Here is a 27076-nt window from a genome sequence, read left to right on the forward strand (position 1 = left end):
AAGAGGATGCTGCTGGGTCTGGACAAGTAGCCACTATTTTATTCCATCTTCAATTCCTGCATCATTGCAGGAACGCCCCATTCCCTCCTGTCCCCAACCTCCGTCACTTCGTCACTATCTCCAGATCCTCAGATATCAGAGGTCCCTGGAAAACTAAAACCCAGAGCCCCAAATGTGTCTGATATTCAATGTGTGCAAGGGGACTGCCTGAGCACATACCTGGTGAGGCTTCTGGGCGACAGGAGCTGGGTGCCCTGGGGGCTTTGTGGTGGTGGGGGAGGGCGGGGGAGGGCTGTGAGAAGGGAGTGGGGGAAGAGAAGACAAGTGGCAGTTGGCAAGGACATTCTGCAGTGGTGTCTGAAGAGCAGAGGAGGGGCCTGGGCTGAAAGTAACGAACGTTTCTTGGGTGCTTGCTGCAAGGCCATTTTACAGGCGAGATAATTGAAGAAGAGGGACACCAAGCCGGGACAATGTCAAGCCAGGACTGAAACCCAGGCGGTCTAGCTCAGAGGCCACACCCATCACCCCCACCCCCCCATTCAGCTCTCCAAAGGCCTCCAAGGGGCAGCAGAAGACACCAGGGTCGTGTGGCAGGCTCCAGGCTGCAAAGCGGGAAAAGCGGGTGTGGAGCTGGGGTTGGTAGACAGGCGGGGAGGACTAACCAAGCAGGGGCCCAGAAGGCCAACCAGGAGAGTGGGCAGGTGCCAGGAGGAGAGGACAATAGGAGCCACCAGCCAGGAAGGAACCAGCATTCTGAGCACCTCCTAAGTGCCAGGTGCCATTCGAGGGGCATTCACATAGTTTCTGTTTGTGCGCCCCCCCGTCCCCAATCGTTTGTAGCACGTTTTACAAAGAAACAAGTGGGGCTCAGGAAAGTAAGTTACCTGCCCCGGGTCTCACAGCCCATAGACAACAGACCAGAGATGTAAGCTCAAGGCCGCCTCCAGAGCTCAGTGTTCTCATTCCCTGAGCTCCTGGTTTTAGGCCATGAGAGTGTTCAGAGGCAGGAATGGGGGGTCTCTGACTGCCAGCACAGGGTGACACTGTCAGCAGGCTGGCTTTAGTACATCCAGCTTTCATCCCACAGGCCAGCTTTCCTGCTGGTGAGCAGGAGGCTTTGGAACCAGCTAACACTGGCTGCCACGACTTCACATCACATCGCAGGCCAAGTTCAAAACCCCCTCAAAAATTTAAGATCCCCTCCCACAGGGATGCTCAGAACCAACGGAGCGGTCAAGATCCAATGTCACTTCTCAAGCGAGCAAAGCTGCTGAACCCCAAGCCTTTCTACAGGGAGAGGTGCTGTGGGCCTGTTCTCCCTTTCTCAAAAGACCCTCCCTCCCTCATTCATGACTAGAGAGAAGTCACTGAGAAGCCTTGGGCCTGGTCCCTCCTTGGACCGGCTAAAGCAGGTCATCACCCATCCAGGTCCTACCTGCTGCCTCACCCCAGAGCCCTGAGCCTGTGCTCCCAGCACCCACAGGGAGTGGTGGGTTCCAGTCTGAGGTTCCATCTATGCAGATGGCACACAGCTCCAGGGGCCACAGCAGCAGAGCCAGGCCCTGGCACTGTGTAGTCAGCACCCTTGGGTCTCCAGTGGGAGCCTGCTATACCTGAGGGACCAGCAAGTGTCACCCTCCAAATGAAGACCATCTCCCACTGCCCAGCAAGGCCCTCTGGCAAAACCACCAAAGTGGTTGCACAGAATGGGAGGAGCAATTGCCAACAGTCTCTCAGATAATTACGTTGACCAAGTTGGGCTCATCTTCAATCAATAAATAAATGTCAACGTGAATAATGGTCATCTTCCTGTGGGGTTGCATGGCAAGAAACTGAAAGAGAAGGGAAGCATGATTCTATTATGGTAGCAGTTGCCTGTCATCCTCCAGGCCCCTAGCCCTCCCTCATTTCTCTGATCCTTTCTCAGACACAGCCTCTGGATCCATCCCTGGGAGCAGTCCTAGGCCAGCATTTCAATCCCCGAACACTGACCATGCACCAGACACCTGAACTGGGGATACGGTGATCAAGACATGCGCTTTAGGGGCTGGTCCAGTGGCGCAGCGGTTAAGTGCACACATTCCACTTTGGTGGCCTGGGGTTCGCCAGTTCGGATCCCGGGTGCGGACATGGCACCACCTGGCACACCATGCTGTGGTAGGCGTCCCACTTATAAAGTAGAGGAAGATGGGCATGGATGTTAGCTCAGGGCCAGTCTTCCTCAGCAAAGAGGATTGGCAGCAGTTAGCTCAGGGCTAATCTTCCTCAAAAAAAAAAAAAAGACATGCTCTGACCTCAGGAAGCACTCAGGCTGGTCCCTAGAGGAGAGAACCAAGGGAATAAATCATCATGCATTATAACAGGGATGGACGGAAGCAGTGGGTGCTGTGGGAGGACAGAGGATGGACACCCAAGTCAGTCCAGCCCCGGTGAATCCTTTCCAGTGCTCTGGAATAGCGCTGTGCCAGGTTTTCACATCATGGGTGGGAAGGAAGAGCCTGGAACCAGAGGACAGGAACAAGAGGGGATTGGGAGTGACCTTTGGTTGGGGCAGCAGGGGACGCTGGAACATAAAAAGCCACTGCCCTTGGATTATATTCACTACTCTATTTTATGGTCTTGCTTTTCACGGCTTCCTGCAAGACCTTTCCCTCACAGGCTTCAAATGTGTTGTAAAGGTGCCAATTTTGAAGAATATGCTTGGGGACATCACCTTCCCCCACCTGACTACACTTGCGTCCTGAGGCCTTGCCATCACAGAAACGGCAGTGTGAGTTTGTCCTTTCCTGGGATGTTGGTCTTCTTCCCTAGACCCCGTCTCTCCTCATTCTGAGACCTCTCTGAATGACTTCCTCCATGACGATGGCTTTAATTATCCGCTGTGTGCTGGTGACTCCCTAAATCTGTCCCCATCTGTCTAAATGCCTACTGGACAATGTGGTAGCTTCCTATTGCTGCTGTAAAAAGAAAAAAATCCTAAATTTAGTAGCTTAAGACAATCAAATTTATTATCTTACCATTCTGGAAGTCGGAAGTCCAAAATGGATCTCACAGGGCTAAAATCAAGGTGTCGGAAGGGCTGCATTCCTTCTGGAAGCTCTATGGGAGAATTTGTTCCTTGTTTTAGCTGGCTTCTAAGGCTGCCACTTCCTTAGCTTGTGGCCCCTTCCTCCGTCTTCAGAGCTAGGAATTGCATCAGTCTGACCTCTGCTTCTGTCGTCTCATCTCCTTCTCTGACTCTCCCGCCTCCCTCTTTCACTTTTAAGAACCTTGTGATTATATCGGGCCCACCTGGATAATCCCAGATAACCTTCCCGTTTCGAGATCCTTGTATTAGTTTGCTCAGGCTCCCAGAACAAAATACCACGGACCAGGTAGCTTAAACAACAGACCTTGATCTCACAGTCCTGGAGGCTAGAAGTCCGAGATCAAGGCGTCAGCAGAGCTGGTTTCCTCTAAGACCACTCTCCTCGGCTTTTAGATGGCTGCATTCTCACTGTGTCTTCAGTCTTCCCTCTGTACGTGTCTGTGTCCTAACTTCCTCTTCTTATAAGGACACCAGTTATAACTGGATGAGGGCCCACCCTAACGATCTCATTTTAACTTAATTATCTCTTTAAAGACCCTGTCTCCAAATACAGCCACATTCTGAGGTACGTGGGGTTAGCACGTCAACACAAATTTCGGGGGACGCAATTCACTCCTTAACTTAATCACACCTGCAAATTCCCTTTTGCCATGTAAGGTAACCTATTCACAAGTTTCAAGGATCGGAGCATAGACTTCTTTGGAGGCGATTATTCTGCCTACAACAAAACCTTCACCTTATTACATCCAGCAGCTTAAATTCAACCTGCCCCAAAACAGAACTGGTCCTCCTCCTTCCACGTCACCTGTCTCAGGGAATGACACAAACATCCACCACCATGCAGCAAGTCACCGAAGCCAGAAATCTGATGTTCTGAGAAAAATGTCAAAAATCACTACTTGCCTATCCAATATCCTTTCCCCCATTTCCTTGGTAATAAAACCTGTATTTTTGTTAGAGGCAGCAATATGCCTAGCTAAAATATGATATTCGTCAGCCTCCCGTATGATAAGAGTTGACCAATGAGATATATATGAAAATCATTAGGTGCGTGCAAGAAGAGGTCTTCATCTGCCAAAAGCTCTTTTCGCTTTACTCTTTCTTATTTGAGTGCAGACCTGATGGATGGGGCTGCAGCTGCCGTCTTGGGACCATGAACTGATCTCAAGAATGGAAGCCGTTGCCAAGGATAGCAGAGCAGAGAGTGAGAAGACTCCTGCAGCACTGGTGACACCCAGGGCTCTACTGGACTGCCTAACACCATCTCCTACAGGAGATCAAAATGAAACCTGGGACCAGCCCCTTGGCGCAGTGGTTAAGTTTGGCGTGCTCTGCTTTGGCAGCCTGGGTTCACGGGTTCAGATCCCAGGAGCAGACCTACACCACTCGTCAGCCATGCTGTGGTGGCAACCCACATATGAAGTAGAGGAAGATTGGCACAGATGTTAGCTCAGGGCTAATCTTCCTCAGGGAAAACAAAAAACAAAAAAATCCACCTGATCTTGTGTAAGTCATCATTATTTTGAGTCTGTTTCTTGCAGCCAAATGCAATGCCTACTTACATAGGTGAGAAGTATGGGGAAGCAGTTTTTCTTCCTCTAAGCCCAAATACTATTTGATTAGATCCAGAACTGATTTACTTAGAACAAAGACCATCATAACTAAGTTCCAAATCAGTGCAGTTTGTCTGTCCTCCACCTTAATGCATCCTCGAAGCCTCTCAGGGGAGAGAGAGGGAGGGAAAAGTGAGAGCAGTATGTCCAAGGTGGTCCTAGACTTCTCACCCTCCTCTCCAAGGCAGTGGGGACCTTCCTCAGACTGGGCATCCAGGAGTGGACGGGGAAAGAAGTGGGGTTCTCACAGGGCCCTCATCTTCCTCTGTGACCTGCTAGGCTGTCCCAGCTATTCTAAGAGCTGAGGCAGGGTGGGTGGGAGAGGAACACAAGAAAGGACTGATTGAAGAATACTAGTGCTGTTGATGAGAGGGGACGCCTGGATGCTCAGCTCCGTTTCTCGCAAGTTTCAATCCCCACAGTTGTCAGAAGTAAGGGAACCTCAACTTACCCAACACACAGTGTGTGCACTGGTTGAGAGTCTAGACTCTAGAGACAGCCCACCTGGGCTCACATCCCATTTGGGCCTTGCCAGCAATTTGACCCTGGACCACTTACTTCCCTTCTCATACCTCTGTCTTCACAACTGCAAACGGACTTAATAAAAGTTCCTACCTCCTTCTGGGCATTAATTGGGATAATCTACATAGGGTTTTCTATATTAAGCCCTGAATATCAGTTATTATTAATATAATGAACTACACAGGCCATCTGGGTAAGATTCAGATGTTCTCCTAAACGATTTTACATCAGGAAAGAATGTAAGTCTGTATAAGTGAGTATAAGCTGATTGGAAAAAGAGAACTTGGAAGAGAGGTCACTATGCACTGGGCAGTCTGGCAAATGGGAGCCAGACTCCAGCCAATGGTTTTATTCCCATATTTCTGACCTCTCTGTCCCCTTCTGCCTCACAATCACCCTCTAACAATCATCAAAGCCTGTAATTGCTACCTCCTAAATAGCATTCAAGGATGGCCATTCCTCTTTGGGCCAAGGCAACTCACTATTCAGTAAAATTCATGTTTCCCCTCCACAGTGAGGAGTGAAGTAGCTGTCCCACCATGTCCACATGTCCCAGGACCCCTTGATCCAAGTGTGACCATGTGACAGGCTTGCAGGAGCAGAATTGGCATGTGATCCTGCTGGGCCAGGCCTTGTAGGAAGTGGAAGTGGGCCTGTTCTTCTGCATGCTCTCTTGTCCTGGCCCTGTGCTGAGCCACAATGTGCCAGGAGCCTGGGTCTGCGCCATCAAGGGAAGCATTATGGACTGAATGTTGTGTCTCTCCAGATTCCTATGTTGAAGCCCTAACCCCTAATGTGATGATATTTGGAGGTAGGACCTTGAGAAGTAATTAGGTGTAGAGGAAGTCATGAGGGTGGAGCCCTCATGATGGGATCAGTGTCCTTATAAGAAGAGGAAGAAACACGAAAGTGCTTTCTCTGTCTCTTTGTCTCTCTCTCTCTCTGCGTGCCCAGGTACCAAGGCCAGGCTGTGTGAGCACAGAGGGAGAAGGAGGCCGTTTGCCACCCAGGAAGAGCTCCCACCAGACACTGAGTCAGCCAGCACATTGCTCTTGGACTTCCCAGCCTCCAGAACTGTCAGAAATAAATGTCTGCTCTTTAAGCAACCCAGTCTGTGGTGCGATGTTATAGCAGCCTGAGCCAACTGTAAGGAGAGCCCCATGAAGACCAGGGGCACCACATCGATGGGTATATAAACTAGAAATAAACTTCTATTTTGCTTAGCTACCGAAATGTTGGGGTTGGCTTGCTACAGCAGCTACCACTGCCCCACTAACATACAGCTCTACTGTCATTGTCACGTCTTTCATTGGAGCCAGTGTAATCTAACTTTCTAAATACTTTGCCAGCTCTCTAACTTGTCTCGTCCCTCTGTCTTGCTCAACTCTGTAATCCATTCTGCATCCTGCACCAGGATCATCTTTTTCCCAAATGCAAAATCTTAATGAGCTTCTTCCTTCCATGTTGTCCCTTTGCAAAGTCTGAGCTCCCCACTCCCCGTACGAGGCCTCCTCTCCTACCACGCCCTCCCTGGCAGCAAGCCAATCCCCACCAAACTTCCTTCAGATCCTCATCCCACCTGGCTCCTTCTCATCTCTGCTCTTCACTCAGCTCTACTCTCTCCTCCTGGAACATTCTCCCTCTCACCCCCTCTCAGGTCATCTGGTTCCCTCTCCCTCTTCTCTTTTCTCCCAATACACTTTCTCCTTTCACCAAACTGCTTTTGATCCTATATCACAATGGCCCAAGTCAAATCCAGCTTGAAAACTAACCCCTTACTTAGTAAGAAGCAGTTATAGCCATGGAAAAAGCGGAGGCTTTGACGCTTTTTGACCTGAGTTCAAAATTTGACTGCATCAGCTGATTTCTATACTGAGTGACTTTTTGCATCACTATCTCAGGTTTCCAGTTATGTGGGAGGATGATAATGACGCCATTAGGTCCATGGCAGGCTTAAATAAGGTCACAGAAAGTGCTAATAGGGTGCAATCACACGGCCGGTGTTCAGGAAAAGGCAGATATTGTTACTATTTTTGTCCCAGGAAGCAAGAATACCAGGCTGCAAGAGTAAGACAGGAATTCCCAAACCCTCGGTTAGAATGATTCATGCTTGAGCTTGTAAAGCCACAAACAGACATCTGGTAGGATGGAGAGATCTGATTTCAAAGGAAGAAATGCAGCATGTTTGTAATGGAGCGCAGCGCCCTCCTTGTAGCATTGTTGTCATTACTAGAGAGCCTCTCCCCAGACTCATTCACATGTGCACATTTTCACCTAGAATCCAGGTAAGAAACTCATAAAATTCAGGTAATAACTCCAAGTGAATGATTCTGAGAAGAGCTGCCAAACCCTCCTGTGGCGCCCGTTCACTGGGAGAGGGAAAACATTTCCAGGTAAGGAGGCTGCAGTGACTGTCCCTCCTCGGGGAGAGGCTGCGGCTGCTTTGGGAGACGGTGCAGAGCGACCAGACTAATGAGTGCCGCCAAGTGTGTGTGTCCCGAGGTCACAGCCAGGGCAGCCACTTTCAGGTCACCCTCACAAAAGGATGAAAAGGAGTGAGGCCGACTTCTGGGAAAGCCAGTGCTGGTGAGAAGAGACTGGCTGGGGTGGGTGTGGCTGCCCATGGTCCAGTGCCCTGGGGCTGCTGGAGAAAGAGGTGTGCCTGAGTCTGGACGGCCAGGGACTGAGGCCGACGTGGGAGCTGCACGGGATGGCTAACAAAGCCCTTTCCCAGATGGTCCATGAAAGACAACATTGTTCCATTCATTCATTCAACAAATAGCTATTGAGCACCTCATGAATGCTGCACTGGGCACCAGGGAGAAGGAAGTGAAAAACAGACAAAAATTCCCACTCTCTGGAGTTTTCCCCTGGGAGGGGCAGACAGGCCATAAATAAGGACATCCTCAAGTGGACAAGATGTGTCAGAGAGTGAGCAGGGCTATGAAATCAAGAAACAAGGTAAGGGGGTGGACAAGGGGGACGGGGGGGTGATACTTGATAGTGTGGTCACAGGAGGCCCCTCTGAGGGGGGAGGCATTTGCGTTGAGACCTGAATGAATCCCTGAGGAGGGAAGAAGCAGGCGTGACGGTGACACATCTGTGCTGCTCTGGCTGCTCCTTCGTCCCACATGGCTTTTCTGCGATCCTCTCCCTCCTGTGCCCAGTCCACCCTCCATCCCTCTGTGCAAGTTGCCCTTTGCAGTCACCCCCCAACCACCTTACTGCCCACACCCAATCCCTGGCTTCAGTTAATGTTCCCCAGATCGGCTGCTGCTGCGAAACCCGTGCTGAGCTCCGACAGCACACCCCCACCTGGATGGTGCTTGCATCTCCATTTGGAGGGTCCTGAACTCACGCTCAACTGGTGTCAAAAGAAATTCATTGTGTTTTCGCACATTGCCCCTTCCAACCCACTTGTGTGGCCCCTGTGTCAGCGAAGGATAACACCACCAATCGATCCAGAACTCTGAGCTAACTTCCCTCTCTCACACCCTCCACATCCAGTCTGTCTCCTAAACACCTCGTGTAATCCTTCTTTTTTCCATCCCCAGCACCCTGGATTAGGTCACCAGCCTTCTCATTGGTCTCCTTGCCTTCAGGCTTGCCCTGCTCCAATCCATCCTCCATACTGTGGCCAGATCATCTTTCTAAAAGCTAATTCTGATCATGTCATCACTCCTGGCCCTGCCATGGAATCGTTACCTGCCCCTGCACTATAACGAGATGAAGCTCACACTCCTGTATTCAGCAATAAAGGATATCCTGGCGAGTCCCACTCCTCCCCCAGCCTCATCTACATCCATGCCACTCTTCCTTCACCCAAGACCTACAACTTAGTAGGTCATGCCTACTAAGGCTGCTACATCCTGCCTCTTTATCTTTTTACATGTTCCTTCCTCAGCCTGGACTATTCTGATCCCCTTTTCCATCTAGCCAACTCCTAGCTCCAGCATCACCTCTTCCAGGAAGTCTTCCTCGAAGCTCCCTGTGGTTACCTCCCTGGCACAGGCCTTGCTGATTCCCTCTGCTTTACACTTAGTGCATCTTCTCACTGAAGAACTCTGGTACCCAGTGCTTGTTAAATGACTGAATGGTGACAGTTTGTCCTTCCGACTACTCTGTGTAGGAGTAATGTGGGTAGATAGTACTGCTCCCATCCTACTGGTGAAGAAATTGAGAATCAAAGATACTTAGCGACGTGCCCAGGCGTATGAGCAATCACGTACAGACAGAAAATGGACCCAGGAAGAAGTCCACTTCAACCTCCACCCTCATCCTAGCCTCATTCCTCATCCTACTTCCTTCTCCAGCAAGTGAAAGCAGCAGTTTGACTTGGTGAGGACAAAAGTCTTAGGGACTGGAAAGAGATATTCCACAAATTTTTGTGTGTTTAGGAGGGCAGGTCCCAAAGATCCCAATGCAAGGCCAAGTGTTCTAAGCCCTGGGCCTCCTGCCCTGGGCCTGGCACAGATGCCCAGGGAAGCTGAGGATCAAGGCCTGGCTGGGTGGGCAAGGATGGGCCTGAGCAAAGGCTCTGGTCCCCTTCTGCTCCCCACTCTTCCCTCCTCCTGCTTTCCCAACTTCCCCCTCTGGGGATCTCCTGTCTATCCTTGGACATGGTCACTGGGGTAGAGCCCTATAGCCTCTCAGAGCCTACAGGCAACAGTGCCGTGTGTAAGCCGGGCTTACACTGGTCCCTTGGCTAATAGGGGCAGAATCAGGCTTGAAGCTGGGTCTCTTAATCCTAGTGCCAAAGCACTCTCTTGGGAGGCCCAGTGCGCACAGGAGAGCTAGTTTGGATGTGGCCAAAGAAGGAAGGCCCAGCCCTTTCAAGAGATAGACAGTGCTGTCCAATATGGTAGCCACATCTGGCTGCTCACATTTAAATTTAAAATTAACTAAAATTAAATATAACTAAATATTCATTTCCTCAGTCACACCAGCCACACTACAGATGCTCAAGAGCCACATGTGCCTAGTTGCTACCGTATTGGACAACACAGATTATAGACGTGTCCATCATCACAGAAAGTTTCACTGGACAGTGTTAGTCTGTACCAACATGGCTAAGAACCCACGCAGGAGATGGACTCCGCACAGACTCTACTGCAGTGTTAGACATGTACTATCGCCTAGATACCAAACCACACATCTGTTATCCAGAGCTCCCACACTGTATTCTTCTCATGGCCTTCCTGAATTTGGAAAAATAAAATTCTTTCTCCTGTTTTTCTATTTCTCTTTTTTGGGTAATTTTAGCATTTATCTTTAGTGTTTATTTCTTCGGTTCATAGTTCTGTTTTGCTTATTAATTTTCTTTTAATTTCATTGCATAGTAGCTTTTAAATAAAGTTTGTAAATTAAAATGTTACAAAGTTTCAGTTATGCAAGATGAGTACGTTCTAGAGATCTGCTGTACAACACTGTGCCTATAGTTAACAGTACTGTGTTGTGCACTGAAAAAATTCGTTAAGAGGGTAGAGCTCATGTTAAGTGTTCTTACCACAGTAAAGAGGCATTTTTAAATATCTCACTGTAACTGTTGTTATTTTTTTCAAATCCTCCAAACAAGGCATGAGTCAACCTGTTGGATTTCCCTCCAGCTCCTCAGGGACACTCCCTCAAGGCCAGCAGCCCAGATTTCTGGGAACCAGGTCCCCCTCAGGGTCACTGGACTCCCCTCCTCTTCACCTCTCCTCACCTAGCCTCACCTGCTCATCCTTTGCATCTCTGCTCCAACATCACTTCCTCAGGGAAGCCTTGGTCTACGTCCTCCTTTTCCCGTTCTCATTGGATGGTGGTCCTTCACCTCGGACCAATGATCTTTGTCATATTTCCACATTAATTTGCATGATTGATTAACATGCTTCCCCATCCCTGAAAGCTGACACTGTATTTCTCTTGCTCACTTATAGCTGACTTCACATCTAAAGATGTCTCAGCAGCTCCAGAGAGCTGAGCCCCGGCCCGGTGGAGCCCATGGCTAGAGAGGCAGTTAAGCCTGGAGCTCTAGCCCTGAGCCTGTGCCTGGAGGCACCCAAGCAGAGACCCCGGAGCTTGGCCCTGGGCCCGGCTGGAAGAGGAAGGGGGTCATGGACAGCTGAGCCCCAGGCAGCTTAACCTTGGAACCTTGCAAATGGGCTTTGCAGCTGATTGCTCCCAAGGCAGAAGAGTGACGACAGCAAGAAAAATGATGACCGAAACATAGATTCTAGCAGCAAATCCAGCAGATATCGTGGAAGTGGTGCCTTAGGATTTATATCTCTGATACCTCTTACTGCATGCCCAGCGATTAATTCAGAGCTGAGTGCCAGCAGAAACAGGTGACACAATAAAAGGGTGTGGGGAAAAAACTGGAAGTGCAGAAGACCATTTCCCTGTGCGGTGCAACTTGTAGGTATTACCGTGGAAACTTTGAAAAGGGAGTTGTGAGCACACTGCTTCCTCAGAAACGGGGAGGAGGGAAGAAAGGAAAGATACCCAGGGACTTTGATGGATCCGAGCAGAGTTGGAGGAAATCTGGTGAAACACCCTCAGCTTTCCCAGCAGCTGCGAGGGTCCAGGAGTTAGAAAATGAATCTAGGGGCCGGCCTGGTGGCACAGTGGTTAAGTTTGCACGTTCCGATTCTTGGCGGCCTAGGGTTTGCCAGTTCAGATCCTGGGTGCGGGCATGGCACTGCTTGGCAAAAGCCATGCTGTGGTAGGCGTCCCACTTATAAAGTAGAGGAAGATGGGCATGGATGTTAGCTCAGGGCCAGTCTTCCTCAGCAAAAAAAGGAAGATTGGCAGTAGTTAGCTCAGGGCAAATCTTCCTCAAAAAAAAAAAAAGGAAATGAATCGAGTCAATAAACACTGGGTGTTTGGTTACGGGGAGAAGGCAGAACTCCTCCCTGACTGAAAGGGATGCCCAAACCAGTGAGGGAGACAGAGAACTCAACAAATTACTTCCACAATGTACCTGGTACTATTATAAAAGTAACTATCAAATTAAATAGGAATCCCCTTCTCACCCATTAGATGGCAATTACCAAAAGAACAGGAAACAACAAGCGTTGGTGAGGATGTGGAGAGATTGGAACCCTTGTGCATTGCTGGGAGGAATGGAAAATGGTGCAGCTGCTAATGAAAACTGTATGGCAGTTCCTCAAAAATTTAAAATAAAATTACTGTATGATCTAGCAATCCCGCTTGTGGGTATAGACCCAAAAGAACTGAAAGCAGGGACCCATGCAGATCTTTGTGCACCCACGTTCACAGCAGCACTATTCACAATAGCCAAAACGTTCTGGAGATGGATGGTGGTGATAATTGCACAACAACGTGAATATACTTAATGCCACTGAACTGTACACTTAAAATGATAAAGTTATGTTGTGTATATTTCACCACAATTAAATAAAATTTTTTTTTCATTAAACAGAAATAACAAAGAAACTAACTTGATTCTCCAAGGATGTTGGGAAAAGAGTTGTCCTGAGGATGGGGAGCAGAAAAGAGGGAGGAATGGTATTTGTATTTAGCACATACCCACCGAGAGGACCAGGCTGTAACGGCAGTTGTGTTACTTGCTGAGTGAACGAGAGCGAATCTCTCGACGGCTCTCAACTCTGGAGCAGGAACAGAGCTCCCGGGAGGACGAGTTGACTCTGAATGTGCATGGATGCCCGCTGTACAGGAAAGTTCGACACAAGTGCATGGAAATAGGATCTCTGCTAAACAGAGCAACGTCATCAACCTGCTGAGAGCGAAGGTGATGAGAAGGGGGAGGTGGTGATGGGGGACGCTCTTGAGGTCTGGATGAAAGTGATGAAGGTTTAGTCCCCCCCTGTGAGGAATAAGGAGGACCAGAGGAGAGGCCTAAGGGGTTTGCTGGGCAATAGGGAGGGGCCCTGAATTACAAGCAGATGGATTCTAGAGACCCAGGCAGGACACTTTGGGGAACTCTCATAAGGCCCCATGGTAGCCTAACACAAAGAATGAAGAGCTGTGAACATTGTCAGATGCTCCTAAGAGAAGAGTGAACATATATCCTAAAATAGTAACCCTAGGCCCCAGCCTGGGAAAAAGGAGGAATACATGAAGATTAATTGGAGATCATTGATCAGGGTCAATGTTTTCCCAAATTCTGAGACTGCACCCCTAGGGGTATGTGAAATGATTTTGGCCAGCACACAGGCTCACATTCAAAGGCATAGCCGTTTTAATTCTCATCCAGTCTTTCATATGACTTCCGGGACAAAATCACCCACTGGTGCTATGAATCTATCCCCTCTGAAATCTGTGAATCTCAGGACTTTATCTGAGAAAAGAGAGAACAGGCCTCAGGGTCAGCAACTTCAAGAGGCAACAGTGTCTAATTCTGCACTTGACAAGTCCAGCCCACTTCCTGATTTTGTAAATAAAGTTTTATCGGAACACAGCCACACTACTCATTTATGATTCATCTATGGCTCCTATCCTACAATGGTAGAATTGAATGGTTATAAATGAGACCTTAGGGCCCACAAAGTCTAAAATGTTTAATACCTGGCCCGTTACATAAAAATGTGAGGACCTCTGGTCTAGTTTAATTACATTGTTTTGTTTTCATTGTATATATCCTTAAATACTTGTTTTCTATTACAAGTGATATCAATTTTCCACTGATGGTGACAATAATTAATTGAAATTAAAAAAGAATCTATTTAAAGAAAAAATTAAGAAAATATAATATTCACAAAGTAAAATATTATTATATTATAAATAATAGAAATAGATTGTAGCTGTGGCAGAATCCTGGGAATATATGACAAGGTTTGATAAACGCTGGATTAGGAGAGTAGGGAAAATCAAGAGACCTGAAAATGATGAAGATAAAGAGCAGCTTCAGTGGAGATGAGAGATTGGGGACTGGAAAAGCATTTCATGAGAATGAGGGATTTGTCCGCGTCAAGGGTGGATCCGTACATCAAAGATGCAGAGGGCTCAGCATGTCCTGATTGGACCCAGTGGGGGTCAGAGGAGGCAGGGGGACAGGGAGCTGTAATTAGGTGAGGCCAAGACTGATAAAGGGGAGAAAATGATGGTGCAAGAGAGTTGGTGCAGATCCCTTCCAACCTGGGGTTTCCCTACAGAAGTGTCCTGGCAGAAAGAATGTAAAAACGGCAGTGACAACCACAAGAGTAACACTTGTCTATGTTATAGTGTGTGGGTTCTAAGCACTTTGCACCTATGAACTCACTTCATCTTCACAGTAGCCCTGTGACATAAGAGATTACTTTACAATGAGGAAATTGAGGCAATGAGGAAAAGAGAGGGCAAGTGATTGGCCCAAAGTCACGCAGCTAGTGGGTGGCCCAGGCTGGTGTGATCTGGTTGCCCCCTCCGCAACATCTGAGCCCTGCCCCTCAGGAGGTGACTGGGCCTTGGTCATTCATAGAGTCAGGCCTGAGAACTGTGACTCTGGGTCAGGTGAGCACCTGGCTGGCCTGTCCCTGTCTTGGTCTTGTTCTGCCCTTTAGGATCCAGGTCACGGAGAGGCTGTCATCCTTGTGACACCACAGGGAAACGACAGATCATGATGACTTTGCCAAGGGAATGACAAGGTCTCAATTGCCAAGAGCAGGCAGAGCTGTGAGGCAGCAGCAGCAGGACAAAGCTGTCTGAGACACGGGGATAGCTACCAAAGTCTCAGAAGCAGAGGGGCAAGGGGCTCTAAGGGACCAAACCAGGAAGTCCCAGGCCAGGGGCTGGGTGTCCAACTGGGCCCAACACAGCATGTTCATGGTTCAGAAAACATAACAGAAGCCTAGCGTCCTACATTTCCTGTTTTAGTAATTCTTTCCATTGTATTTATCATTCTCTGAAATTATACCATTTATGTATGACTTAATTATTAATTATTTGTCTCCCCCCTTAGAATGTGAACTCTGTGATGTTAGGCACTGAACCCCATCACATTCCCTGCTGCCTGGCACACAGTAGGTGCTCAATAAAATTTTTCTAATTTAAATCCCACTTGGGCTCAAGCTTCTAAATGCATCAGGGTCACTCAGGGTTACCCACCTGCGGAAGATGAGTGCTCACCATGGTGAACCGTGGGGAGAGCCAGCCAGAGCCCAGGCTGGCCAGCAGGCCCTGTGTCCTGAGCTTCTCTCCCAGTGACCTAGGGACAACCAAGGGCATCTTGGTGTGCCAGGGGCTGAAGCACCCTTCCATGTGCCTAGTGGCTTGGTGGGCCACTTTGATGGTGTGTTGACTTTGTAGTTAAGTCTGTTTCCGAAAGCTTGGATTGAGAGTCTAAATTTTCTGTATATACCACACTAAAGTTGAAAGATGTCCAAAAAAAAACCCTTTCAGCAATTGTTATGAGCTGAACTGTGGCCTCCAAAATTCGTGCGTTGAGATCCTAACCCCTAGTACCTCAGAATGTGACCTTACTTGGAAATAGGTGCAGGTGTAATTATTTAAGTTGAGGTCTTACTGGAGCAGGGTGACTCCCAATCCAGTATAACTGGCGTCCTGATTAAAAGGGGAAATTGGGGCACAGAGACACGCACACAAGGAGAATGATACTGGACTATGAGGGTGATGTATCTACAAACCAAGGAACGCTAGAGATTGCCAGCAAACCACCAGACACAGTGAGAGAGAGGCCAGGAGCAGATTCTCCCTCAAGGTCCTCAGAAGGAACCAACCCTGCTAACACCTTGATGGGACTTCTACCTCCAGGACCGGGAGGCAATCAACTTCTGCTGTTCAGGCCACGCAGGTTGGGATCCTCCGTCACAGCAAGCCCAGGAGCCTCATGCAGCTATTTCCAACAGTGGATGCTAGACTGGGCAGGCGAACAGGTGACAGAAGCTGTCTGTGGGAGGAGGAGGGTGGCGGCGTCCTTGTTAAAACTGGGCACAGCAAACTGCGCTTTGTCAAGTGAAGTGAATGTTTCTTGCTAATGACCTGCCCCTGGTCTAGGCCAACCTCCACCCCAGGCGTTTTCTGTTTCCCCCACTTCTAGCTACTCTCTCTGCTTGCTCTGTCTCCTGCCTCCTCTTCCAGCCTGTCCCACTCCAGGGTTCGAGTCTCACCTGGCTTTCCATCGAACGTCCCTGTCTGTCTCTCCCAGCTGTGTAAACACCTCAACCGCCTCGACGCACAGGAGATGGGATGTCAGGAAATAGGAGCAGGGAAGACTCACTGTGCTAGCGTGGAGGGCTCCTCACAGCCTGGGCTGTCCCCTGGGGGGCCCACAGTTGGCCATAGGGAAGAACGGCCAGGTATTGTGAGAAGAGAACGGCAGGCTGCGGAACAGAGTTCACATGCAGCCCGTTTCTGTAAGAAAGAAGAGGAATGTTGATGGTTCTGGAGGATGAATACCAAGGAGTGGATGCTGGCTAGTCTGGATACCAAAATTGTGAGTGGTTTCAATTTTGTTCCTTTTGCTGGTGAACATGTCGTAGTTGTTTTTCAGCTAGAAACATACGTGTGTGTGTGTGTGTGTGTGTGTATGTGTGTGACAATAGTAGAAATAAAAGGTTGAGGAGATCCAGCGCCTGAGGAATCAGTGTTTCCCTGGGATGCTGAGGGTCGGTTTTGAATGAGGCTGACCTGAAGTGGGGTGGAGCAGAGAAGACTTTGCCCATTACAGCTTCTCTGACCCACCATCTGAGGTCAGATGGGAGGATGGTGACCAACCGTCCAGGTTGGCCCAGGACTCAGAGACTCCCCTGGCATGCAGAAATTGTAACACTAAGATTGTTAAAATTGTTGTTCACATGTACACACACAGGACTCTGTGAAGGTGCCCAGGAACCTGTAGATAGCCAGGCCTGGACACATCAGCCTGGCCCTGCACAGCCAGGGTAGGGGTGCTGGACCCGCCCCTGCAGAGGGCATTGCAGGCCATCAACTGTTCTTCCAGAGAAACTCTCCTAGTGAAAGCTGGGGGACATAGAGCGGAAGAGTCATGGTTTCTCCAGCACTGGGAAGTGTTCCTCCTGAGGATACTCTGGGAAAAGGATGCGAATATTGGTGGGAGACTGGCCTCCGCTACTCCTCACTCTGAGATGCTCCTGCCTGGCTACCTGACTTGAGTCAAGTCTCATGGTGTTTCAGATCCTAAAAGTCCATAACTTTTATAATTCTCTCCCTCCTCGATCTTTTTTTCTGAAAATTCCCCCACATCCTGGCTTATTTCACATGTACAATACTAAATTTGAACCACCCATTTATTCTCACCCACTGGGGAAGGCAAAAAAACAAACAGTGGAAATACTTTTTTTCAGTTGTGTGGGGAAACGGAGTCCCAGAGGGGTTTGGTGCCCAGGTCAAGGCCCCACAGTGAATCAGGGCTAAAAACTGTCACTTTGATTTTTGTAGCTGGTTGTCACTCCGCATACCCTGTGAGTGCCCATGAGGTAAGACCACCCCATTTTATACATAACTGCTCAGGCATGTGTGCAGTGCCCCTGAGACAGAAAGCAGACATGAAGTTCGTCAGTCTGGAAAATACAGAGTCAGAGAAGCCGTAAACATTTCTTGACTTTTGCCTAGAGTGGCCTTTCAGTCCACGCCTGGTCTACGGCAGACAGAGGCCACAGGCCCGTCTCTCCCTGACCGCCCCTCTCTGTGGCACCCCCAGTCTTCTTTCTGGCTGCCCCTTTCTGGAGGCTGCCTTTACCCCGAAGTGCTGTGATGAACCCTAGTGTAGGAAGCGCAGCTCCTTGTATCTTCAGAGTAGAGAGTCTGCTAGACACACCGAACTTCTCTTGCTAACGCTGATCGATTCTTACGGTATAATATCAAAATCTATTTACGTCAACAAACTCTCTTCCATATCTTTTACATACACCCTCCCTTCCCCACCAAGAAGAAGTGGTAGAAGGGGGAAGGGGGAAGAAAACCCCACGTCACCACATGAGCAAAGGAAACCGTGTCTCAGAACCTGGCGGGACCTGCCCAGGACTCGAGAGTCAGAGAAGGCGGCCCAGGACAGCACCTCTGCCAGGCCCACAGGCTCAACATCCCGAGTCCCGTGACGTGGCAAATCCACCCACCCTGGCTCCTCCCCTGCCACGTAACTTGGCTGGCTCCAGCGACGACCAGTCCCATTAACAGTGATGTCAGGCTGTTTTGGTTGGGATCATTCCTGAGTCATGAAACAGTTAAGAAATATCCTGCCCCACTAGCTGCCGAGCTCATAAAGGTCGATCCACGTGTACTTCCTTGTGGCTCCAGACTGACGGCTCACTCATTTGCTCACACCCAGCAGGGAGAGAAGGCAGCAGGAGGCAGGACCGCCACCCTCCCATGCAAATCACCCCTCGGGAGTGCAGCCCAGCTCCTCCGGCTCCTCTGGGGCAATGCTCCTGGGGAGGCCGAGGCTGTGCGGAAGATGCAGCCCCGGAAGGTGTGCACTCTTCTTTTTCCTGGCCCTCCTGCTCGACGCTGTGGGCCTGGTCCTTTTGCTGGTGGGCATCTTCGCCACACTCGATTACTGGGACTTCTTGGTCTACACGGGGGCCCTGATCCTGGCTTTCAGCCTACTGTTCTGGGTCTTCTGGTATTCCCTCAACATCAAAGTGCCTCTTGAAAAACTGGACTTGTAGTTCGGCCGTGGGAAGAGGAGGAGGAACACAGGCTCCACATGGAGCTGCCTGTGAACCTGGGGCCGTCGGGAAGTTGGAGGAACAGAGACAAATTGCTGCTCCCACCCAGAATGTCCCACTGGGGACCAGGTGAGTGCACACAAGACCCACCTGGCGAGGTGGCCAGAGAGGCTGGGCTGAGCAGGAGCAGGCTAGAACTTTTTGAGGCTGAATGGGCAAGTGGCCGGATGACTGCATCCCAGCTGGGGATTCTGTCAACCGGGGCTCTGGCTGGACTTGTGGTGACCATCCAAGAGAGTGTCAGGCAGGTATTTTCTCCCTTGGGAGGAGGGTCTCCACAGCCCCTTCCACTTCTGATACTCCACGAATGGCCCTGCCACACAGAACAGGAAGTTATCTCTTCAGCTTAAAACTTGGGAGAAAAGAGCCCATCTTGATTCTCTGTTGGGAAGAAAAGGCTTTAGCACTAAGAGAGGATGGAAAGTTCCCTGATGGCTGCTTGTGCCCTTGCATGGCTGGGGCGCGAGCCAGGCTTCGGCAGGAGGAAACAGAGCAGAACCACCCAGAACAGCCCTTCTCATTAGCTTCCTCCCTGCACCTGCCGAAGGGACACATGCGAGGGGGTCAGGACCTGCCTCCACGTCTGCTCTGGGTGCATCTGCCTCCTCTCTCAGCAGGGCCCCCACCCTGCCCTCCTCACGCACACTCCCATGCAACCAACACCTCCCAGCTGCAGCCCCCGCCCCCTGCCAGCCTGGGAGACTCAGAAGTCAAGAGACCGTGGCTGACCATTTCATTGGCAAACTGTGCTTCCCAGCTGGGCCAGCGGCTTGGTTGACAGCGTGTAACCAAAGATAACCAAAGGTAGAGCTGATAGGTCCAGCCCCCACAACCCTGAGTTACAGATGCAGCTCTCCCCAGTGGGTTAAAATTGGAGCCCTGGATGCTTTGATGATTGGCATCCCCTCCTCCCCAGGCGGGCAGGGACCTGCACTCAGGCATAGCCAGGCGCTCCCTGTGGGTGCTGGATGTAGCAACAAAGGTGACTGCTGGGCTGGGAGGAGGAAATAACCATGGCGTCTTTTCTAGGGTTCCATCTGACCCTTGGAACTGAGAGACGAGATCAGCAACTTGAAGAGATTTTGGGAGAGTAGCATAAACCTGTCCCTGGCAGATAACAGGAAAAGATAGGAGACGGCAGAGTGCTCGGTCCTACTCCAAGTGACACCGCTTGTTCGCTGGGTGACATTGCCCAGGTGCACAAGGCTTTGAGCCTCAGTACTCTCAGGTGTAGAATGAGGGTTATTTCCTGCCCTTGTTGCAATGGTCAAAAGAGGCAAGGCAGGAGAAGGCTCCTTGCACACAGTGTGGTTCTTACAAATGTCATGTTGTTACTAAACTTGTGATATGGGGTGAGTAAACCGACCCAGAGTCCTAATTGGGAGTGCCTTGGTGTACCTCAAATTAGTAGTGGTGGGGGTCAGTTTACGCTTTGCATCATAAAACTTTAAAGCAAGAAGGGACCCCTAATTTGTTTGCTCATTCACGAGGATATGTCAGGCACTGTGCAAGGCACTGGGGACACTGGGAAGAATAAAGCACATGAGGTCTCTACCTGCAAGGAGTTTCCCATCAGATGAGAGACAGACATTAACTAAATAATCTCACTAATGGGGGTGCAATAACCAAGTCAGGTGAGGACTAGGAATAAAAAGGGCATCGCTCCACAGGAACAGTCAATAGAGAAACTGACCCAGAAGGTGCAGTCTTTCAGGGAGAGGCAAAGGCTTGAGCAAAGGTCCTGGGGTAGCAGGAAATAAATGGCAGCAGGAAGGTGGAAGGGCAGAGGGCAAGTGCAAGAGAGAGTTAAGGCCCTGTGGTAGATCAGGCAGAAGCTTGAAGGCCCTCTTAAGGATTTTGGTCATTATTTTAAGAATAATAAGCAGCTATTAAAGAGATGTGCAGAAGTAGGGGCTTGACATAATTGGATCTACGCTTCCAAGTGACCACCCTGACCAGGGCATGGATGATGATGATGATGACCAGTTCAAGTCCATTTGGGGAGCTAAGTCACTTGCCCAAACAACAAAGGGTGCCTAGTGTGAGGCTCCTTGCCCTGCATACCCTTCCCTCATTGAAGAAAGAAAGTTCAGTGAAGAAAGAAAGTTCAATAGCTCAGTTGGTGAAGAGCACGGGCCAAGACCCAGACTGTCTGGTTGGAATCCAGTTGTGTTCCTTACTAGCTGTGTGACTGGGGCAAGTTACAGCACTTCTCTATGCCCTAGTTTCTAAATCTGTAATATGGAGATGGCGTTAATAACAGCTCCTATTTCAGAGATGATGCTAATAATACCTCTACGTTGTAAAGATGTTGCAGAGATTAAGCAGGCTAATATGCGTGCAGCACTCTACAGCCAATGCTTAAATCAAACAAGGCGCATTCCATTAAACATCTGTCATGACGCAGGAAGCTAGTACATTACAGCGGGGCGAGATCTTCCTCCAGGATAGGCATCCCTGAAGCATTATGGTCAATTCTTCAGTGTATGGCACTCAGATTTTTCAGTCGATATGAAAGTGAGAGCTGCCCAGCCTGCCAGACTTTTGTCCAGGCTCAAAGCTAGCCCAAAAGTTATGATATCTGTGTATTCTCACTGAATATAGTCACACAAATACCACTTTCACCTTCTCAGTCCCCAAACACCGTGTTCCACAGGACCCTCAAAGCCAGCCGGCCCTCTCACCTAGCCTCCCTCGGTCCCTCCATCCCCTGCAATGTCCGAGGCTGACAGAGAGTGATGGCGTAATGTGGGCTTGGATCTGCTGCTGGGGCAGGGGCGGGGGGCACTGCTCACTCAGAGGGGCTGCCGCCCACCCCCTGGATGACCATGAGCAAGTCCTTTTCCTTCCCTTTAGAGTAGGAGACGTGGTCTCCAGGAGAGGTTTCAAACTGTGCTCTGCAAAGGCCTGTGGGGGCTCGGGTGGAGGGAGAGCCAGCAGGCAGGAATCCAGCGCCCCACCCGCCCCACAATACACACCCGCACCCAGAGCACTGCATTCTCAGTGGTTTTATCTACTGAGCTTTCACATAAGGCTTCTGTGAACACAAGTCCTGATGCTAAAAGATATTGCTGAAGACGACTAGGCTCAACCCTTTCCATTCTATGACCTTTGGCCAGGGCGTAATCTCTGACCATATTCCTGATTTACGGGCGGTGCGTAACTGGCTCTGCCAGTCCCTGACGCTCAGAGGGGAGTAAAAGGAGACTGGGCTCGCTGAACTCACAGACTGCTGCTGCCATCCCGAGCTGATCCTTCAGAGTCTCAGCAAGATGAGTCTGCTAGGACACGCCCAGCCCACCCCTCCCTAGAGAGAAGCAGGTCACATCCCTGGCGTGAGGTCTGGGACAGACCTGGGACGGTTTTCTGGGGACCACGTGGCCACTAAACCTCAGAGGGTCCCAGGAGTTTCAGCATGAGCAGCTTGTTTTTACAGCCCAACCGTGCACCAAGCAAGACATCCTGCCTTTTGATTTTATCACTCGGTCACTGTATTTTCCGACGCTTTGTTTGTTCCACGCTCCACTTGCTGGGCATTTCTTGTCGACAGAGATAAGTCCCCGGGGAAAGTCAGGTGAGGACTTTTGTCCTTTTACAAGAGGGTATAAGTCTACGCTCCCCCACCCCCCACACACACCATACACATCTAGCAACACTCTTCCACCCACACACATCCCCCTCGTGTATACCTCATAAGCACATGCACACTCACACACACCCTAGATATCCACCTACCTCTCCCATTGCCCACACACATACACATTTTTTGCACTCTCCCTACACACCCACACACACCCATATTCCTCTCACCTACACCTTACGTACACGTCAACACCCCACACACGCACGTGCCTCCCTCCCCCACTGCACACACACATTCATGCACACCCCAACACACCCCACACACACATCTAAAAACCTCACATTCACATATCCTCCACACCACATCCACCCTACTCACACACACACACATCCTCACATCTGCCACACACAGGCCAGAAATACATGCTCACAGAAACAAACACACACCCACCCAAACACACCCACTCCCAGGCAACCAAAGCCAAAGGCACGGGGCGCTGACAGCCCCGAGCCCTGGAAAGGGAAACTTGCTTCTCACCATCGACTTTTTCCAACACGCAGACTCTCCTCTCTGCCCTTGGAGGGGGCCAGGGGAGCTGCCAAGTGGGATCAGAGGAGAGGCAGGCAAAAAGGCCTGCACGCCCGCTCAGCACACTCGGATCACGTGCAGACACACTGCTGGAGCTGTGTGGAGGGCCAAACATTCTCTAACCCCTGGAGGAATTTTTCATCTAGAAGGAGAGATAACACAAGTATACAATACCTCACAAAAGTACACAGAAAATGTGTTCTGTGAAATAAGCACAGTCCTACACTGGGCTCTGGAAGCCGAGATGAGGAAGGGAGCCTCCTGGCTGGTGGGGGAGGGGGCTGTGTGTGGCTTCAGATAGCTGGCCGGGGTCCTAGGGAACAGGTAAGAACGTGACAGGTAGAGGTGGCACTTGGGCAGAACCAGAGGGAAGGACTACAGAAAGGAAAGAATTAAAGTGTCCCAGAAAGGGTGAGCAGACACCTGTGACTGGGGTTAGGGGTGCTCGTTGCTGAATGTGGAGGACGTTGAAAGCCAGAGGAGGATTCTGACACTTGCAAGGCAAGGAGGACCCTCAATGGCTTTACGGACTGGAGAGTGACACAGCTAGGCTCTGCTTGAGGAAGAGTCACTCGGTATCATGTGCAGAACAAGTTGGTAAGGAGAGGCATGGAGACAAGGAAACCATTCAGAAAGCCCAGGTGGCAGATAATAAGGGATAGAACTGAAATGATGGCCGTGGAGAGGAGAGGAGAAGGGCAGAGACAGCAGGAGTGGAGAACAGACAGGACTAGTAGACACCCCCCCACACACACACCCCCATCCCCATCCTGGTCTCCTGCGGGGGCATGACAGTATCAAAGGCTTCAGAAAGCATTGCCATCCATGGAATGAGGAAAGTCAGAAGGCGCGGGATTGGTTAAAATCATGTGCTTTCCTTTGAACATGCAGAGTTTGAGATCCAAACAGCATGCAGATCTTCCTCAACTTACGGTGGGGTTACTTCCCGATAAACCCATCGTAAGTCAAAAGTGCGTTTAATACATGTCACCTACCAAACATAGTCTAGCCCACCTTCAACGTGCTCAGCACACCTACATTAGCCCCCAGCTGGGCAAAGTCATCTCACACAGAGCCTATCTTATAATACAGTGTCGAACATCTCACATCATTCATTGAATACTGTCCTGAAAGTGAAAATAGGATGGCTGTCCAGGTACAGAGTGGCTCTAAGGGTGCCGGCTGTTCACCCTCGTGGTCGCGGGGCTCACTGGGGGTGCAGCTCGCTGCCCCTGCCCAGCACCACAGAGAGAATTGTGCTGCAGATGGCTAGCCCGGGAAAAGAACAACATTTAAAATTCACAGGTCAGCTTCTACGGAATGCGTATCGCTTTCGCATTGTCGTAAAGTCAAAAAATCATAGGTCAAACCGCCGTAACTTGGGGACCACCTGTATCTGAGGCGAACTACTCAACTGGTGTTGAATGTGCAGATTCGAAACTCAGAAGGGAGATCAGGCATGGTGATGGACGCAGGTGGAGACGTGACTATGGATGAAACTGTGGAGAGTGAGAAGGTAGAGAGAAAAGGGAAGAAATGGAGTGAGAAAGTGGTGACTAGAAGGAAGGAACCCTGAGACTCACTGAAAGAGGCCCTGCATATTATCGCATTTCATCCCAACAGCAACGCTGTGAGGAAAGAATTATTCTCCTTTTACAGATAAGGGATGAGCAATGAGCCTTTATCAGTAAATGGCGGGGGCAAAAATCAGATGAGTGCTATTTACAGAGTGGTTGCTAAGCTGTGCAAAGGAGTGAGTGCAGATTAGTCTTCAAAATATTTGGTGATAAATGATTGGGGTAAGGCTATGATGGCAAGTATGGTAAGTATGATTTTTTCAGAGGAGAGGATACAGAAAATTGAGCAGGATGGTAAGAGGAGGAGGGGAAACCAGCAGAGAGGAGAAGAGGATGTTGAAGTTACAAATGAAGACGGATGTCTGGCCATGTCCAAGGTGGAGGTGGGGGTTGGAATCCAGAGCCCGGAGAGAGGTATTAGTTTTGCTCATAAGGAAGGGTAGGGAGAGGCAATTAAGATTTGATGAGCGCCTTGATGTTTATTGGGCCAATCACTTATTTTCATTACCTTATTCAATGCTCACAACTCTGAGTTAGGGATTCAAACCCCCATTTTACAGGTGAGGAAACTGAGTCTCAAAGTGGTTTCATGACTAGCCCATGGTAATGGTGAGATTGAGCGGCAGCACTAGAATTCAAACCTAACTCCGGTTGAGTCCAAGAACTATGCCTGGTTCACCACACACAGACTTGAAATCACATATTCAAGTCTTGGGCCAATCCATTTTGTCTTCGTTTGTTGAACACAGGTTCCATCCGATGGAGAAGCATCACAGGAAGAAGATGCTCTCTTCACAGCACATCCTTTAACAGTATCCAAGAGGGACCAGAGGCTGTGAGATCGAGGCTTTCAAAGCAACCACTAGGATGCCTATGAATGGCCTCGATGCCAGGCTTCCAGCAAGTTCCAGGCTCCATCAAGAGTCCAGCATCCCTGCACCAGGCCACTGATGCCACTGCCAGTGCCCCAGCTATTTGTGAGGCCCCGAGAAGCCTTAAAGTTCTCACAGTTGGGCTTTTACGGCAGCAAACCTGCTATGGGCTTAGACACCAAGAGAGAAGTTACGTCCGCTGCTGCTCCTCTGCTCCATATTAACAACGGGAACCAAGCACAAAAGTGCAAATGGGATCTCCCGCGAGCACATGCCACACTGCACTGCTGCTACTTCTGCTCCTCGGCTCTTTGGAAGACTGTGTGAGCCCCTAGGGGCTCCACCTCATCCGCCTCTTGGTACTATCCAAGTGGCACATGGCAGCATATTTCAACATGTTGGCTGCAAAAGCACATGCACAGCTAATGCTGTGTGCAAGAGGCCTCCTCCTCGGGGCTGGGCACTGCATGCTGCTAGTGCAGCCCCACTCGCTTGCACAGCCAGGCCACGCAGGTGGCTCATATTGAGCTTTTAGTCAACTGAAGCCCTCTGGGCATTTTCTGACAAGCAAGCTAGGCCTCTGCTGTGCTGTCCTCGTGTCATTCATTTCTTGATTCTATGAGCAGGACTCCATTTTTACCTTCATTCAATTGCATCCAGTCAAATGCAGGTCAGCTGGTGCAACTGAGGGTCAACCTCCATAGGCTAATCAGATGTGTTCATGCCCGTCAGTTGTGCTTGACCTGCTCCACTAATTTATATTTCCCCTGGACTAATTTTGTACTTTTTATTTATATTTCACCCCAAAAGTGTATGTGTTTCTTACAAGCCACCTCAGATCTTTTATGGTAAGAGGTAGTTACCTAAATAAAGAAATAGATTTGGCCTTTTGTTTTAACATGACCTTTTTATGAGTCTGCATGGTCTCGTAACAATTCTCAAACTTCCAGTTTTAGAGTATCCTCTTCCCATTAGTTCAACCTTCCTCTGTGCAAATCCTGGAATTCTACATTTGGTACAGCACCTCAGGAACACATGGAACCTAGTGTGAGGAAGATAGTACATGGGTTATCCCGATACCGTGGAATCTTCTGGAAGCTGTGTGCTCAGCCACAAGCCTGGCTTCTCAGAACTAGGCTGGACTCAGAAACCTGAAGAGATATCATGAAAGAACATTCTAGATAAGGCACTATGAAGACAGATTCCTCTCCTACTCAGAACCTTCCCTGAACATTTGTAATGCTATTGATTTTCCCAATTGGAAATTTCTTTGTATGCCTGACCTGACTACATACAGTAAGGAAGCATTTCCTCTTACCTGAAGTTGTAATGTTAGTATAGAAGGAAAAGTGACCTGTAATCAAAATCACTCTGAACAGTTCCTTAGGAAGACACTGTGTTGGAGGCCACATAACTTCTCTTCATGAGACCAACACAGTTGGTTTTTTTATTGTAGAAATGGAACAGGTTTCCCTTTCTTTGGTTGGGAACAAAATGCAATAGTTGGTTTTCAATAGTTGGCAGCCACATTGTTCAAAATATGCAAATCTTGAAAAACTAGGATCACACTCAGCCCAGAACATA

At 49.5% G+C, this 27076-nt stretch overlaps 1 protein-coding gene and 1 long non-coding RNA gene across 3 annotated transcripts in view; one reads left to right on the forward strand and one right to left on the reverse strand.

Moving 5' to 3' along the window:
* The window catches only part of ADPRM (ADP-ribose/CDP-alcohol diphosphatase, manganese dependent), a 123715-nt gene that overhangs the window by 153 nt on the left and 96486 nt on the right, over positions 1-27076 (reverse strand). The window lies entirely within an intron of this gene.
* Positions 5-26395, forward strand: LOC123276359 (uncharacterized). Its single transcript, XR_011493483.1, has 3 exons — positions 5-8184; positions 11142-18941; positions 25370-26395. It is a non-coding gene; the product is annotated as an uncharacterized lncRNA (long non-coding RNA).

Source organism: Equus asinus, chromosome 13, assembly GCF_041296235.1.
Source record: "Equus asinus isolate D_3611 breed Donkey chromosome 13, EquAss-T2T_v2, whole genome shotgun sequence".
Taxonomy (NCBI): domain Eukaryota; kingdom Metazoa; phylum Chordata; class Mammalia; order Perissodactyla; family Equidae; genus Equus; species Equus asinus.